This window comes from Oncorhynchus mykiss, chromosome 2, assembly GCF_057628025.1.
Source record: "Oncorhynchus mykiss isolate SJ-2025 chromosome 2, ASM5762802v1, whole genome shotgun sequence".
NCBI lineage: Eukaryota > Metazoa > Chordata > Actinopteri > Salmoniformes > Salmonidae > Oncorhynchus > Oncorhynchus mykiss.
In genome coordinates, this window is record NC_143023.1 from 73,855,752 (window position 1) to 73,871,143 (window position 15,392).

Sequence of the window (15,392 nt, forward strand, 5' to 3'; positions counted from 1 at the left end):
CGATTCTTGAGGAGATCAAAAGCTCCCTGGGCGGAAACGGACCACTTAAAGCACGTCTTGACAGAAGTAAGGGCTGTGAGAGGAGCTGCCACCTGACCGAAATTACGGATGAAACGACGATAGAAGTTCGCGAAGCCGAGAAAGCGCTGCAGCTCGACGCGTGACTTAGGGACGGGCCAATCAATGACAGCTTGGACCTTAGCGGGATCCATCTTAATGCCTTCAGCGGAAATAACAGAACCGAGAAATGTGACGGAGGAGGCATGAAAAGTGCACTTCTCAGCCTTCACAAAAAGACAATTCTCTAAAAGGCGCTGGAGGACACGTCGAACGTGCTGAACATGAATCTGGAGTGACGGTGAAAAAATCAGGATATCGTCAAGGTAAACGAAAACAAAGATGTTCAGCATGTCTCTCAGGACATCATTGACTAATGCCTGAAAGACAGCTGGAGCGTTAGCGAGGCCGAAAGGAAGAACCCGGTATTCAAAGTGCCCTAACGGAGTGTTAAACGCCGTCTTCCACTCGTCCCCCTCCCTGATGCGCACGAGATGGTAAGCGTTACGAAGGTCCAACTTAGTAAAAAACCTGGCTCCCTGCAGGATCTCGAAGGCTGAAGACATAAGAGGAAGCGGATAACGATTCTTCACTGTTATGTCATTCAGCCCTCGATAATCTATGCAGGGGCGCAGAGACCCGTCCTTCTTCTTGACAAAAAAAAACCCCGCTCCGGCGGGAGAGGAGGAGGGGACTATGGTACCGGCGTCAAGAGCTACAGACAAATAATCTTCGAGAGCCTTACGTTCGGGAGCCGACAGAGAGTATAGTCTACCCCGGGGGGGGGTGGTTCCCGGAAGGAGATCAATACTACAATCATACGACCGGTGTGGAGGAAGAGAGGTGGCCCTGGACCGACTGAACACCATGCGCAGATCGTGATATTCCTCCGGCACCCCTGTCAAATCACCAGGCTCCTCCTGTGAAGAAGAGACAGAGGAAACAGGAGGGATAGCAGACATTAAACATTTCACATGACAAGAGACGTTCCAGGAGAGGATAGAATTACTAGACCAATTAATGGAAGGATTATGACAAACTAGCCAGGGATGGCCCAAAACAACAGGTGTAAAAGGTGAACGAAAAATTAAAAAAGTAATGGTTTCACTATGATTACCAGAAACAGTGAGGGTTAAAGGTAGCGTCTCACGCTGAATCCTGGGGAGAGGGCTACCATCCAGGGCGAACAAGGCCGTGGGCTCCTTTAACTGTCTGAGAGGAATGTCATGTTCCCGAGCCCAGGTCTCGTCCATAAAACAGCCCTCCGCCCCAGAGTCTATTAAGGCACTGCAGGAAGCTGACGAACCGGTCCAGCGTAGATGGACCGACAAGGTAGTGCAGGATCTTGAAGGAGAGACAGGAGTAGTAGCGCTCACCAGTAGCCCTCCGCTTACTGACGAGCTCTGGCCTTTTACTGGACATGAAGTGACAAAATGACCAGCGGAACCGCAATAGAGACAGAGGCGGTTGGTGATTCTCCGTTCCCTCTCCTTAGTCGAGATGCGGATACCTCCCAGCTGCATGGGCTCAGCACCCGAGCCGGCAGAGGAAGATGGTAGTGATGCGGAGAGGGGGGCGACGGAGAGCGCGAGCTCCTTTCCACGAGCTCGGTGACGAAGATCAACCCGTCGCTCAATGCGAATAGCGAGTTCAATCAAGGAATCCACGCTGGAAGGAACCTCCCGGGAGAGAATCTCATCCTTTACCTCTGCGCGGAGACCCTCCAGAAGACGAGCGAGCAAGGCCGGCTCGTTCCAGCCACTGGAGACAGCAAGAGTGCGAAACTCAATAGAGTAGTCTGTTATGGATCGATTGCCTTGACATAGGGAAGACAGGGCCCTGGAAGCCTCCTCCCCAAAAACAGATCGATCAAAAACCCGTATCATCTCCTCCTTAAAGTCCTGATACTGGTTAGTACACTCAGCCCTTGCCTCCCAGATTGCCGTGCCCCACTCACGAGCCCGTCCAATAAGGAGAGATATGACGTAGGCGACACGAGCAGTGCTCCTGGAGTAAGTGTTGGGCTGGAGAGAAAACACAATATCACACTGGGTGAGGAACGAGCGGCATTCAGTGGGCTCCCCAGAGTAACACGGCGGGTTATTGATTCTGGGCTCCGGAGATTCGAAAGCCCTGGAAGTGGCCGGTGGATCGAGGCGGAGATGGTGAACCTGTTCTGTGAGGTTGGAGACTTGGGTGGCCAGGGTCTCAACGGCATGTCGAGCAGCAGACACTTCCTGCTCGTGTCTGCCTAGCATCGCTCCCTGGATCCCGACGGCTGAGTGGAGAGGATCCGAAGTCGCTGGGTCCATTCTTGGTCGGATTCTTCTGTTACGGTGCGTGAATGAGGACCCTAAAGCGAATTAACTTAAACAGAGCTTCTTTAATTACCAGACATAGGTAGGCTCAGACGGACCGGCAGATTCCGACAGGACAAGACAAGGTTACAGCAAACATGACGACAGTCTGGTTCAGGCATGAAACACAACAAACAAGAATCCGACAAGGACAGGAACAAAAACAGAGAGAGATATAGGGGACTAATCAGAGGGAAAAAGGGAACAGGTGGGAAAAGGGGTGACGAGGTGGTTAGGAGGAGACAAGGCACAGCTGGGGGAAAGAGGGGGAGAAAAGGTAACCTAACAACGACCAGCAGAGGGAGACAGGGTGAAGGGAAAGGACAGAGACAAGACACAACATGACAGTACATGACATTAACTGTATGTCCCATGCAAGTGATTCTCTTCCTTTGTTTGGATCTCTTGTCAAGGTCATCTTCCACTTGAATGCTATCTTTGTTTCCCCTCCGCTTCATACAATGAAATACTGGAATCGATGAGCAACTTCGTAACCATACAATTCTTTGGGAAAAGAGTGTTTTATTGCAGTGGAAGATAGAAAGTTGTGTGTTGATCAATAATATTTCACGGCTGCTGTCCCCTGTGGTTCTAGGGGCTCAACCAATTTGTGGTAGTAGGGGTCAGCTTCATCTGGAGTGGTGTTTACATTCTGGCCTTCCGCAGGCCATGTCCTCTACTCTATAGTGTCACACAGACACACACAGTGGACATCATACAGTCAGTCAGTCTGCTCCCTCCAAGATCTCTTATGTTCTGCATTCCAGTCAACCTACAGTGTCTAGCACGTTTGGAATGTCATTCTTCGGTTAGAAAAAGAGACAGAAGCATACAAAGACTAAGTTGATTGATTTGTTCCCTTGCCTGTTATGCTTATTAAGTTCTACACAGCACACACAATGAATGGTCCTTTATTTTCTAATGCTGTTCAAACGTATCACTGCAGAGATGTTACATTTTTGGGAAGTGAAAGTTACATCTGAATGTTACAATGCTGGAGCTGTAATCAGTCTATGTTGGGAACGCTGGAAGGAAAAACACCTGGACATAATTATACGGATATTCTCAGACGAGCACAGTAAGATTCATAGATATACTCATATTGATTTTGTAGACAGCTAGTGTCAAAGTTTGAAATGAAACCAACTCATACAACTGTGTAATTGCATTATGGGCTGTTTCTGACCATTGTTGTGATCATTAGAAGCATTCAGCGTCCATGCTGGAGCTGGTCAACAGGGCTACAATTAAGTGTACCCCTTGTCTGTCATTGGTGCCAAATGACGGTGGCTTCCATGTCATCAACACTGCATTTGAAGCAGTTTACCTCAACCTTACCATAAAGACATGTGGCAACTAGGGTATGCAAAATGTGTCCTTCAAACACTAACACAAGTCATCATCGCCACAGAAGGATCTCTTGAGTTCACTCAGTTTGAATGGCCTGTATTTGTTGATGTTGAGCAGTAGCATGAGTTTTGGCAGTGCTTCAATGCTGGGTAAACAGGAGATTCCAAAATTACCCAAACAGGATATCCACACTTGCATTGGTAGTGATTGACTTTCAGTTGTAAGTAGAAACAATGATGTTCCAATAGCTGAAGAGAATAACCCTGTCAAAAGAGTAATTCTGAGCAATATAGTTCTTCTGTTCAGTTATTATCTATCAACAGCAATTTGCCAGATGGGCATAAATTGGTTTAAATTGCTTCAGTAGTTACTGTATGAATTAGTCCAAAGGGACACTGCACAGTGGTACAGGCAGTGTGGCTGCAAGTCTAACAGTGTTTCCTACTATCTTCCTGGATGAACAGGGCTTAACTTGGAATGCTAGCTGTGTAAACACAGTGCACAATAACATGATAACACAGTCTCCATTTGGAGGCACAAGATTTCTGTCAATTTGGAGATCAGTGAAGCAGGGACAGTAAGAGGGAGAGAGGGGGTGATCTTTCTCGCTTTAGGTCCCCATTTTTGTTCATGGTCTTTTTCATTCTTAAACGTCAATCGATTCTGTCCATTTCAGTTCTCTCCATGGATCGATATGAGACTGAGGAAAGAAAGAAATCCAAAGGTGTCAATGGGTCCTGCAATCTTGAGGTAATAGCAGGGGGTCTAAGGAGCTGTGCTCTCTGCCAATAACTGCTGGCTTAAGCTGGGGAAGAAATGGCTGCTATTTTCTGCTGTTTGACTCAATGTGCTGTGTCAGGACCTCTTGAACACACTCTCACCACTGACTGGTTCATCTAACAGGCTGGACATGTGAGGATATCAGGCCAATAGCCTATATTAGCAGTAGTATGTGTGTCTGTGTGTCTGTGTGTGTGATATGAAGTCCATTACCTCCTGAACTGTCATTGATGTCAGTATTGTGTGTGGCATGTGGTAGGTCTGTTGGTGGGGGATGAATAACTGACCACAGAGCCTCTTTGGCCACACCCACACTGTGACTGTCTCTGTGTCCGTGTTCTCTCTCTCCATCTCTCTGAGACACACATGCTGCAGGAGGAGGACTGTTCACATAGCAGTTTTTATGCTGCCTCTATTATAACGGCCCTATAAAATCAGTTATATATTGCCTGATTCCATTTCCGTTTTCCCCTGTTTCTTTCTGATTTTCGCTCTCAAAATCACACTTTTTTAATATAAAACCACTAAATTGGATGGGGGGGGGGATTGAAGCAAATAATCATGTTATCATTCTGCCAGGTATGCATGGGCTACTTTGTAGTTAACATTGAATTGAGAAGGTTTTTGGGAAAGCCTTTCCATCTACCAGAAGACTTAGCGTTGTCACTAACGGCTACACCGAGTGGTAGACACCTGCTTTGCACATTAGCAACAGTCATCAAAATTGTTTTTAAAACCAATTCTATTAAATGCAACAGTTGGACCATGGATGAAGATACTCCAAACGTTATAATCCATCAGATATTGACTGATTTCTAGCACATAAACTGTTTACTGGCACAGACAAATAATGAATGGAGTTCAGGGAATTTGGTGGGATTTCAGGTGTTACATTTATTTTATTATTTTTTTCTTTTTTTCTTAGAATGCACTCATATACATTTTCTTATTGTAGCAGGTATCTTTTTAATAGTTTGTGTTAAATTATAATGATATGTGCCTCATTTGCATAAACACACTGTGTATTTGCATATATGATTGAATTAACATCAAGGTTTAGAACAGGGCTGCAACCACCAAAGACTGCCTCTGTCTACCCTCCCCGCTCTGTCTTCCCTAGCTGTTCTGTCTACCCTACCAGCACACACCTGCTCTGTCTAGACTGGCTCATTAATTACTGTTGTTGTCATGCTCTCTTGCGTAATTCAACAAGTCTGTCAATAGCAGGACACCCTTAGATTAAAAATCAACACGCTTGGCTCTAGATTCCACCTATCTAAACATATAGATTTTTGTACTTTTTATCTCCCAAATTTCGGGATATCCAATTGGTAGTTACAGTCTTGTCCCATCGCTGCAACTCTCATAAGGACTCGGGAGAGGCGAAGGTCGAGAGCCATGCGTCCTCCGACGACCCTGCCAAGGCTCACTGCTTTCCTCTGACACACTGGAAGCCAGCCGCACTGTCCAACTGGCGACCGAAGTCAGCTTGCAGGCTCCCGGCCCGCCACAAGGAGTCGCTAGAGCACGATGTGACAAGGACATCCTGGCTGGTCAAACCCTCCCCTAACCCGAACGACGCTGGGCCAATTGTGCGCCTCCTCATGGGTCTCCCGGGTTGCGGCCGGCTGCGACACAGCCCGGGATCTAACCCGGATGCCTGTAGCACTATGATGCATTGCCTTAGACTGCTGCGCCACTAGGGAGGCCCTTATCTAAACATACTTTACATTGTTTGCGAGATCAGACATAATATCACTATAATCTGTGTGTTCATTTTCAGAAGTAGCTTTCATTTCAGCGCATCTAATTTGTAAACATGTCAACTGTATTAAATTATTACTTGTAGTGTAGTGTTGAGACGGTACTTTAAATCCCAGATGAAGCATTCTTATAGATACAACGGAAAGACAATGTATTCCATTGAGCCCATTTCAGACATTACCAGGGTGTGTTTGACAGGTCATTATATACATTTCTGCAGTGGGAACATTTACGGGGAAAAATGACAGGCAGATTTTACACCCCTCAAACACAGGAAATAGATGGCTGAAAAATACAGATCCTCAGGTGGGCGGGGCATGCACGTTGCTATGCACATACACAGACAGGGAATTCTGTTTGCCTCCTGAAAGTTGCAGGAAATGCAAATCATTGTGCATTCTTCATGTCTTATGATGAACTGGGGCAAATTTATTAATATTCAATACGTTTTAATGTCTGGATTCGTTGATTTCATCTGTGTTTTCTGCATCACAGATTTTATTGGGCCCTACATTTATCTAAAGAGGAATTTATTGTGACAGTTTGGTTTGAATGTAATCAGCTTGAGCAGATGTCTACCAGCAACAAGTCCACCTTTTCACTCTCAATAACATTGCTGTAAGGAATCTATAATGACCTTTTGTTAGGAGCTGAATATCAACCTGCTATGCTACCACCTATGCATGTACACACAGATGCACACATTCAAACACACACAAATGACACCCGTTAGAATAACACTTAGATACATAATACTAGTAACATTAACATTAACAATAACAGTAACCTTGAGTAACAATCAACAACACTGGGCGTTACAGTATTAAAGCATCTGCCATTAATGACCTCCGACTATTAACAGTGCATTCATGGTGGTGTGTGCAGGGGGAAGAGCCCACCAGTGACAGAGTGCTGCTGTTACAGGGAGCTGCTCCTCTCCCCAGCCCTCTCCCCTCCTTTCCTCTCCTACCCTTCCACAGGAGCAGCCTATGATGTAATGTGCCTGCCACTGATAGAGCAACCCCCTCTCCTGCTTTTGATTTCCCCCTCCCCTTCCTATTCGCTGACTGCTGCTGCTGAGGCTGCTGGTAGTGGTGGTAGTGGCTCAGTCTGTGAGCCGAGCCCTGGTTTGGTTCAGCTGCAGCCCTGGGCATCTCTGGGGATCCCTGCAGAGCTTCTGTTACTCTGTCACCGCCTGACTGGGAGCTACTGGTACAGACCACCGCAAGACCTTGTCCTCTATTGCTCAAGGTAACTCGTCTGACTCACCACAAAGGAATATATTGTAAAGAGCGGGGAAGGGAGAGAGAGACAGAAAGAAGGAGAGAGGAAGGACAGAAACCTGGCTTGGTGTCCAGTCAACTGCTGAATGAATCGGTCTGTGCAGTGAAAGCTTTTTGTCGCTGTAGTGCTGGCTGCCATGGCAATAGATTGAATTCTGCTCCCTGTGGCTTCTGCTGTCGCACCCCCACTCCCTCTCTCTCTGCCTCCCTCTCTGTGCATGTAGGAAGGTGTTGGTTATAATGGTTAAGATGTGATGGATTCCTGTGCTGGCTCAAAGCTAATTCAGCATGTCTAGTGGAGAGCTACATTGGAAAGATGATTCCTGTTTCCCAGGCAGATTTTATGGGGAATAACTGTAAGCTTTCTTCTCCGTTATTTAGGAGTAAGTATTTTTTCCTAAAAGAACAGGGATATAAGGTTACTGTTATTTTTTTTGCTGTACTTCGACATCTTCATTTTTCTATAACAATGTATTTTAGGTTGTTAGTTTTGAGTGGAATAATTATGCTTTCTGTCTATTTTCAATATATTATTTTTTTGTTTCTGAAAATGTGGGTGTGTGCATGGACAATGTGTGATACAGTTGGAGTAATCTGCATGAATGCAGATTCTTTTCATTTAGGTCAATGATTGTTTCAAAAGTGGAGGTAGATTGATGACGTACGGGTTTTATGCATCGTGCTTACGTCACCACTTTGTCAAAAATATCCTCAGCGTTTGGATTTCTGGTGCAGCGTTTGGATTTCTGGTTCAAATTGCATTTAGCTTGTGAATTCTTACTGGTTACCTGGGCTAAACTCTGGTACTTGGTCTGATGCAATGTTAATATTTCATGTCTCGTCTGCTTCACATGTGGATGTGTTCATAACTAATTCATCCAAAGGATTTTCCTCTTCTACTGTCAGAGGAGAATACCTCCACCCATCTGTACCCACTAACCCCTCTATGTAATGAAGGCATTTAATATGATCACTTATTCTCTTACTATGTTGCTTGACATTCAGGTCACTATATTGGTACTGTTTTAACAATTAGAAAATTATTTCCTCAGATTTTCCGATCATCCATTTCTATAAACCCTAAAACAAAACACGAAAAGGTGTGAATATTGGGGGATCCTTTGTGCAGAGAGGATCTCCTGTAGAGAATAATCCCCTGCTTTGATTGGTCAGGTAACATCATGTGGGTTGTTGGGGGGTCATCCTAGGATTTCTTCATGGGAGAGGTCATGTTTACAGTGAAGGTAATTGGCTCCTTGAGCCGTAACATACATAGCATCCAGCCTGCATACAGCAATATGCTTCAGGGAGCAGGCTGTACTCTGCATGCGTGACATACTGTAGAGAGCTGAAATTAAATTCAAGCTTTCCTTTTGTCATTTTGACCTTCATTTTTATTGCCTGATGGACAAGGTGACGTTAACAGAGAGTGGGCCAATGAAGAGCTCATTAATGTGTTATTTTAGCCAAAGGATCGTGCCCTGGGAGTGGTCTCACCCGGAATCTCTTTACTCAAAAATCACCACCCCTTTGCAGAGAAGGTGACACTATTGATCTGTGGGTTTAAAAAATGCTGATCTTACACCAGTATGATCTCTTCCAAGGAGGTGATTCTGTAAATGAAGGGCTTTGCTCATTGCACTTGCTAGCTGAATATAGCAACATGACAGCAGGTGTTTTTTGTGTGAAACCATAAATAGTCTTGTTATGGAAATGCTTTCCAATTAAGAGAGTAGCAAGGGAAGACCTGTCTGTCTCTGAGATGTGTTGGATTACTCTACATGACAGTTTACACATACTCATACCTTAGCCACGGAGAAAGCCTGGTGTGGTCACAGGGGTTGCTCAGACAGTTGACTCCCGATGGTGTAGTATCTTACTACTATAGCCTACAACTCAAGGTTGAGGGTTGGATATTATAGAGAGCAGCCCCTTTATGTTGAGGTTATGTCCTTATTGTAAAAAATGTTATTAGCATATTCATGTAAATGGTATTGTATGTGGTCAATAGTATAACATTTATAAAGTTAATATGTCTGACCTTTAAACAGTATTTGAATTGGCTTCTCAGGCCCATTATTTCAAGGCAGAATCGAATGACTATTTTACAAGCTGAACTCCAGCAGCAGAATCAATATGCTGTACTTCATTCTTTACAGAGCCTTTTTAGGACTATTTCGCATTCTTTTTGCTTCAGACTACACATCAGTCTGTTGTGCTGAATATAAGCTGTTAGTCATTTATTTTCATTAGTCAGAGTTAATTAGTGCTTTATTTCAGCCCCCCAGAGGCCTGCCTTGTATTAGAGCCTTCCGTTTGCTTTGAAGCAGCTGGGTTCCTGGATTCACCAGGCCTTCATATAAGTGCTGACCTCCCCTGCTCCCCAGAAGCTCCTCGCTGGCCCCCACCCACCTCAGAGTAGAGCACCTCAGCAGCCTCACATAACCCACCACCAGGGAAAGGTTTGCACTGGTTTTAAGTATTTAAAATGAGAAAACCTTTCTGCTGAGTTATAGTCAGCACTCCTTTAAGACATTACTTTTTCTCAAAATAGCATTTCAAACCAATTTTTTTTTGTCCTTGGTCAAGTCAGATGATCAGGTAACACCCTAATAATAACTACAGTGGACAGTATCAGATCACTGGCCAGGGGAGAGCAGAGCGATTTGCTTAATTCATTTCTCTCTATTGGAGTAATGAGGACATGCGATTTTGTTGCATACCATTAGAGGGATTATAGTTGCGGTGATATGAAAGGGAGACACTGCTGTCTTTGATATGGGCATGGAGGGCCACCTGAGGAGCACAGGAGTTTTTCTCTCCCCAATAGCCCATCTGAATATTGAACAGGTGCTTGTTCTAGTGAAGCAGAACATAGATTCTCAGTACTGATGAAGAGAGATGCGGAAAGTGTTTCACTACTAACTCGATGAACTGTTTGTTATTCGTAACTATTCAATATTTCACATCAGCGATTATGTCACAAATGTAAATGCTCTATATACGATGAAACAGAGAGCGGGAAGAGAATGTTTGAGAGAGATGGATGATGCACACAGCTGATACAGTGACCAGATGACAGACAGGGCCGGAGACAGAGAGGGATGTTGTTAGACTGACGAGTAATGGAAGTGACATAATAGATCTTGAGACAGAGTAGCATACATGGAATCAGCATTCAAATGAAAGGACATGTCATGTAGTGAGTCACACAGATTATCATAAAGCTTCTCTCACAGCACGTCCTGGGATGGAGTGGTGGGATTGCCAACCTGCTAGAGGGCATGCGTCGCGGTCCACACTACACCAGTGGAATTATTGGTGATGGAATAAGGCTTCTGGTCAGGGAATTACTGTTTTATAATGCCATATTATAATAATGCTGTTGGGTAGATGGAGGATTTGTCTTCAATGGCTTGAGACAGGCTATGCCATGCCACCATACTGATGTTATTAGGTTGATACTGTCAGAGTGAATTTCCAAAATAGCTCAAGGTTACATTTCATCATCCCGAGCAGAAACAGGCCATACATAACCCTTCACCTAGCCCTGTGATGACATCATCAACCATCTGAGAAGTGACTGGCTACAGCTCTCAGGTTAAGATGACTCATTCATCCCCACTATTGTGATACAGTGCCACTCCTGTCTGTACTTTTCCAGAGAACAAAAATATCTGTGTTCACAGTAATAACGCTGACCTGTGAGAAGAATGGATTAGGTTCAGTTCTAATTTGCAAATACACTTGTGTTAAAATCATGTTCTGTTTTTAACATGCTCTAATTCAGTATTCAACACTTTTCTTCTTGGTATAGTGCGAATAGAGGCAAACCATCACTCTTTTCAATGTGCTGGTGACAAGTTCAGATGTGATCTAAAGGACAGTTTTATCATAAAGTTTTAACCTGAGAACAGAGAGAGTGTGAGTAGAGATCTCGGCTTCATAGTATCTGTATCATGACATCATTCAATAACGTTATGAATACCTGTATGGTGTTCTTTTCTGAAATGATACTGAGGGGAGGTCAAGTGGTGCAATGTTATTGAGGCTGCCATGTTATTGAGGCCGGTGCCCATGTACAGAGTCAATGTATATGGGCACCGGTTAGTCGAGGTAATTGAGGTAATATGTACATGTAGGTAGAGTTATTAAAGTGACCGTGCATAGATAACAGAGAGTAGCAGCGGTGTAAAAATGTGGGTGTGTGTGTGTGGGGGTGGGGGGGTGGGGGGGGGGGCAACCAGTCAGGATGCTATCGATGGTGTAGCTGTAGAACCTTTTGAGGATCTGAGGACTCATGACAAATCTTTTCAGTCTCCTGAGGGGGAATAGGTTTTGTCATGCCTTCTTCACAACTGTCTTGGTGTGCTTAGACCATGTTAGTTTGTTGGTGATGTGGACACCAAGGAACTTGAAGCTCTCAACTTGCTCCACTACAGCCCCGTCGATGAGAATGGGGATGTGCTCGGTCCTCCTTTTCCTGTAGTCCACAATCATCTCCTTTGTCTTGATCACGTTGAGGGAGAGGTTGTTTTCCTGGCACCACATGGCCAGGTCTCTGACCTCCTGCCTATAGGCTGTCTCGTTGTTGTCGGTGATCAGGCCTACCACTGTTGTGTCATCTGCAAACTTAATGATGGTGTTGGAGTTGTGCCTGGCCGTGCGGTCATGAGAGAACAGGGAGTACAGGAGGGGACTGAGCAGGCACCCTGAGGGGCTCCAGTGTTGAGGATCAGCGTGGCAGATGTGTTGTTACCTACCCTTACCACCTGGGGGGCGGCCTGTCAGGAAGACTAGGATTCAGTTGCAGAGTGAGGTGTTTAGTACCAGGGTCCTTAGCTTATTGATGAGCTTTGAGGGGACTATGGTGTTGAACACTGAGCTGTAGTCAATGAATAGCATTCTAGGTGTTCCTTTTGTCCAGGTGAGAAAGGGCAGTGTGGAGTTCTGGATCCACATTCCTTTTAAAGGAGCATTCCATAAAGTTTCTTACTGCTAAGTGCTGAAAATGGTATAATCCTTACATATGCAGTGCACACCAGACCAAGACTTTTTACATTCCACACCATGATGATTGTGTGTGTCTGCTGAAGTCAAGGTGAGATGGAGGGACAGAGAGAGAGGTTTCTACACAGCTGTCTGTAACAAGTTCACGCCACATCACTCACAAATGTTTCTCCAGATAAAAATATCAGTGTTTTTTAACATTGGAGGAGCAAAGAGTGTAGATGTTTATATTGTGTGGTTGGAGGTGAAACCCAAACCTTATCCTGAGGATAATGTGGTCTTTAATATCATCAAATAATCTCTGAGCACAGAGGTAACATTGAGCAGCTAGCCTATATCTCTTGTCTTATTGGTCCTGTCAGCCACACTAGTGAAATAGAGACCTGTTATCTGGTGTTTTCTCATTAGGCTAATATGTGTAACACAGACTTTTTATCATTGTGCTGTAATTTGTACACTGTTTGTAATTAATTTATACAAAGTGACCTGTCAGCATTTCCTCTTGGTGTGAGATGCACAGAAAATACAAATATGTCTTATGCCTTCTATTTCACAGGTACCGTTATGTGAAATTAGTATTTTGGTTAGCCTATCTGCATTCCCTCCATACAGTAGCATATGTAGACTGGAACGGCTCCAGATGGAGTCCAGCGAGATCTGGTCAATCTATTAATGGGATCCCAGACAACAGAAAGAGCCCTCATGATCACCTCTGTCTCCATTTGTTTAACTAGTTGGATCCATGTTTAGACGTCTGCCCGCCTCGGTGAGGGGTTCCTTCTGAGACGTCTGGTATAGGCAAGGACAGGTGATCTAACTCAACTATAGAGGTACACTGTCTGTCTGGCTTCAGAAGTCTTCTTATAGTACAGGACTGACAGACTGAACGTGTAACAACCAGCCGGTGTCCAGAGTCTGTAAATAAGACGGCTGTAGGCTAGCCTTGCCATAGTGGTCCTAGTAGTTGTCATGTGACCATCATGGAATCTCAACCCCATACCTTCTCACCGAGATGCCCAGACCTGGCATTTCCATTCCTGACACCTCTAAACCTAGCATTCCGTCTGCCTACTTAGCACTGCAGCCCAAAGTACATTAGCACCCACTAGTTTAGAAAAAGGAGTCCCCCTCTCAACAGACTGCTATCTTTCACCTCACTGTGTTCACATGGATGGCTTTTTATAGTTTCAAAAGTTATTTTACACATCAGAGACTATGCAAAAAAAGAAAGAAAAGTACACTAAGTGTGAAATTGGACTGCTTCCATGCCGTTTGCATTAAATGCACCTGTTTTCCACTAGGGCTCATGGTTGTTTTGGTTGATAAAGGAAGAAAGCATGTGATGGCTGAGTGATATGATTTGTCAATTTTCAATTCCATTTCAGCATTCTCTGAGGTACTCACGCAGGAATAACAGCATCCACTAATGTTATTCAACTGAGAGCTAACTCCAGGCTGTGTCTATTTAACATGGCCAGTATGCGGTTGCACTAGAAGACAGTGGCCCCTTTTCAGCAGATGAAATGGTCTCTTAGTTCTAAATTAAATTCCCACCGAGACTTGTTAGCGTCACCAGTTCTGTGGAACTCAGTGTCATGCCCTGAAAGCTTGTCCTTGGCAGTGGGTTGTGTATTATTTTAATAGCACTTCGTGACACCATCCTGTCAGGGCTAGCCTCATACTCTGCTTCCTATGATTAATATATAGAACACACTCAAGTGGTTCCTCTTAACCAGTTCACTTCTTCCAATTAATACTCTGATACTCTAAACAAATTGAAGAGAGAAGTAAGCCTAGTTTTCCCACAGAATTTTTGAGATATGATCAACAGTATTTGTTTTATGGATGTAACCTTAGCCCACCAATGTCATTCACTGACTTTTATAATAATAGGCCTACTTTTGTGTGAAATGTTTAACTGTCAGGGGACTTCGCACTATATAGCTTAGTCAAATAATTTTTAGATTTTTAATTTATTTAACTAGGGAAGTCAATTAAGAACATATTCTTATTTGCAATGACGGTCTACACCGGCAAAACCCAGACAATGCTGGGCCAATCGTGCCCTATGGTACTCCCAATCATGCCCGGTTGTGATGCAGCCTGGAATTGAACCAGGGTGTCTGTAGTGACACATTAAGTACTGCGATGCAGTGCCTTATACCGCTGCGCCACTCGGGAGCAGATACACAGATACGTATATGAGGAAAGTCAAATACAAAGGGACTTTTTGATTGAATTTAACAGGCTCAGGTTTTTCTTCTTCAACCCACTTCTTAATGCTTCCATTGTTTAGAGTGGTAATTCTAGTTAAGCCTGGTTCATACATCAGATAGAACCAGAAATCAAACTAAGAGAAGACCATTCTGTGGGTGTATCCTGTCCTCTCTTTCTTCTCCCACTTCTGTAGAAGCAGTATATCAGAGCCCCTGCTCCCTCCCTCTCTGGCAGCAGTGTGGGAGGGGAGGGGCTATAGTGGAGAGTGGCCAGAGGAGAGGCAGGCTGTACTATGACAGGGTGTCAGACTGTTAGAGAGAGAGAGAGAAAGCAGACAGACACAGAGCAGGCAGCGGGAGCCCTTTAACTACTGCTACTCTAACTGCTCTACGTGGATAATCTACTGGCTGTTCTATTACCCATTCCCTGAAGGGCATTTCTATCTGAGTCACCCTAAAAGGAACTTTTTCTTCATCTGAAGATCATTTTGGTACAGAGCTGTGCAGGAAAGAGAGTAAGTACAACCCACTGCAACAGAGGCAGCCCTGTATTCATTAAGAGTGCAGAGCGTTGC

The 15,392-nt window shown here is 44.5% G+C and overlaps 1 protein-coding gene across 3 annotated transcripts in view; it reads left to right on the forward strand.

The window, feature by feature from the left end:
- Positions 1-7,281: 7,281 nt before the first annotated feature.
- LOC110495946 (semaphorin-4B) overlaps positions 7,282-15,392 on the forward strand; it is a 102,475-nt gene continuing 94,364 nt past the window's right edge. Inside the window, exon 1 of one of the 3 annotated variants that reach the window (XM_021571502.3) lies at positions 7,282-7,559. The gene's annotated coding sequence lies outside the window, so the exon portion shown is untranslated. Of the gene's footprint in view, positions 7,560-15,050; positions 15,333-15,392 lie in introns of those variants that run through there. The other 2 variants (XM_021571494.3, XM_021571509.3) reach the window with 2 other exon arrangements.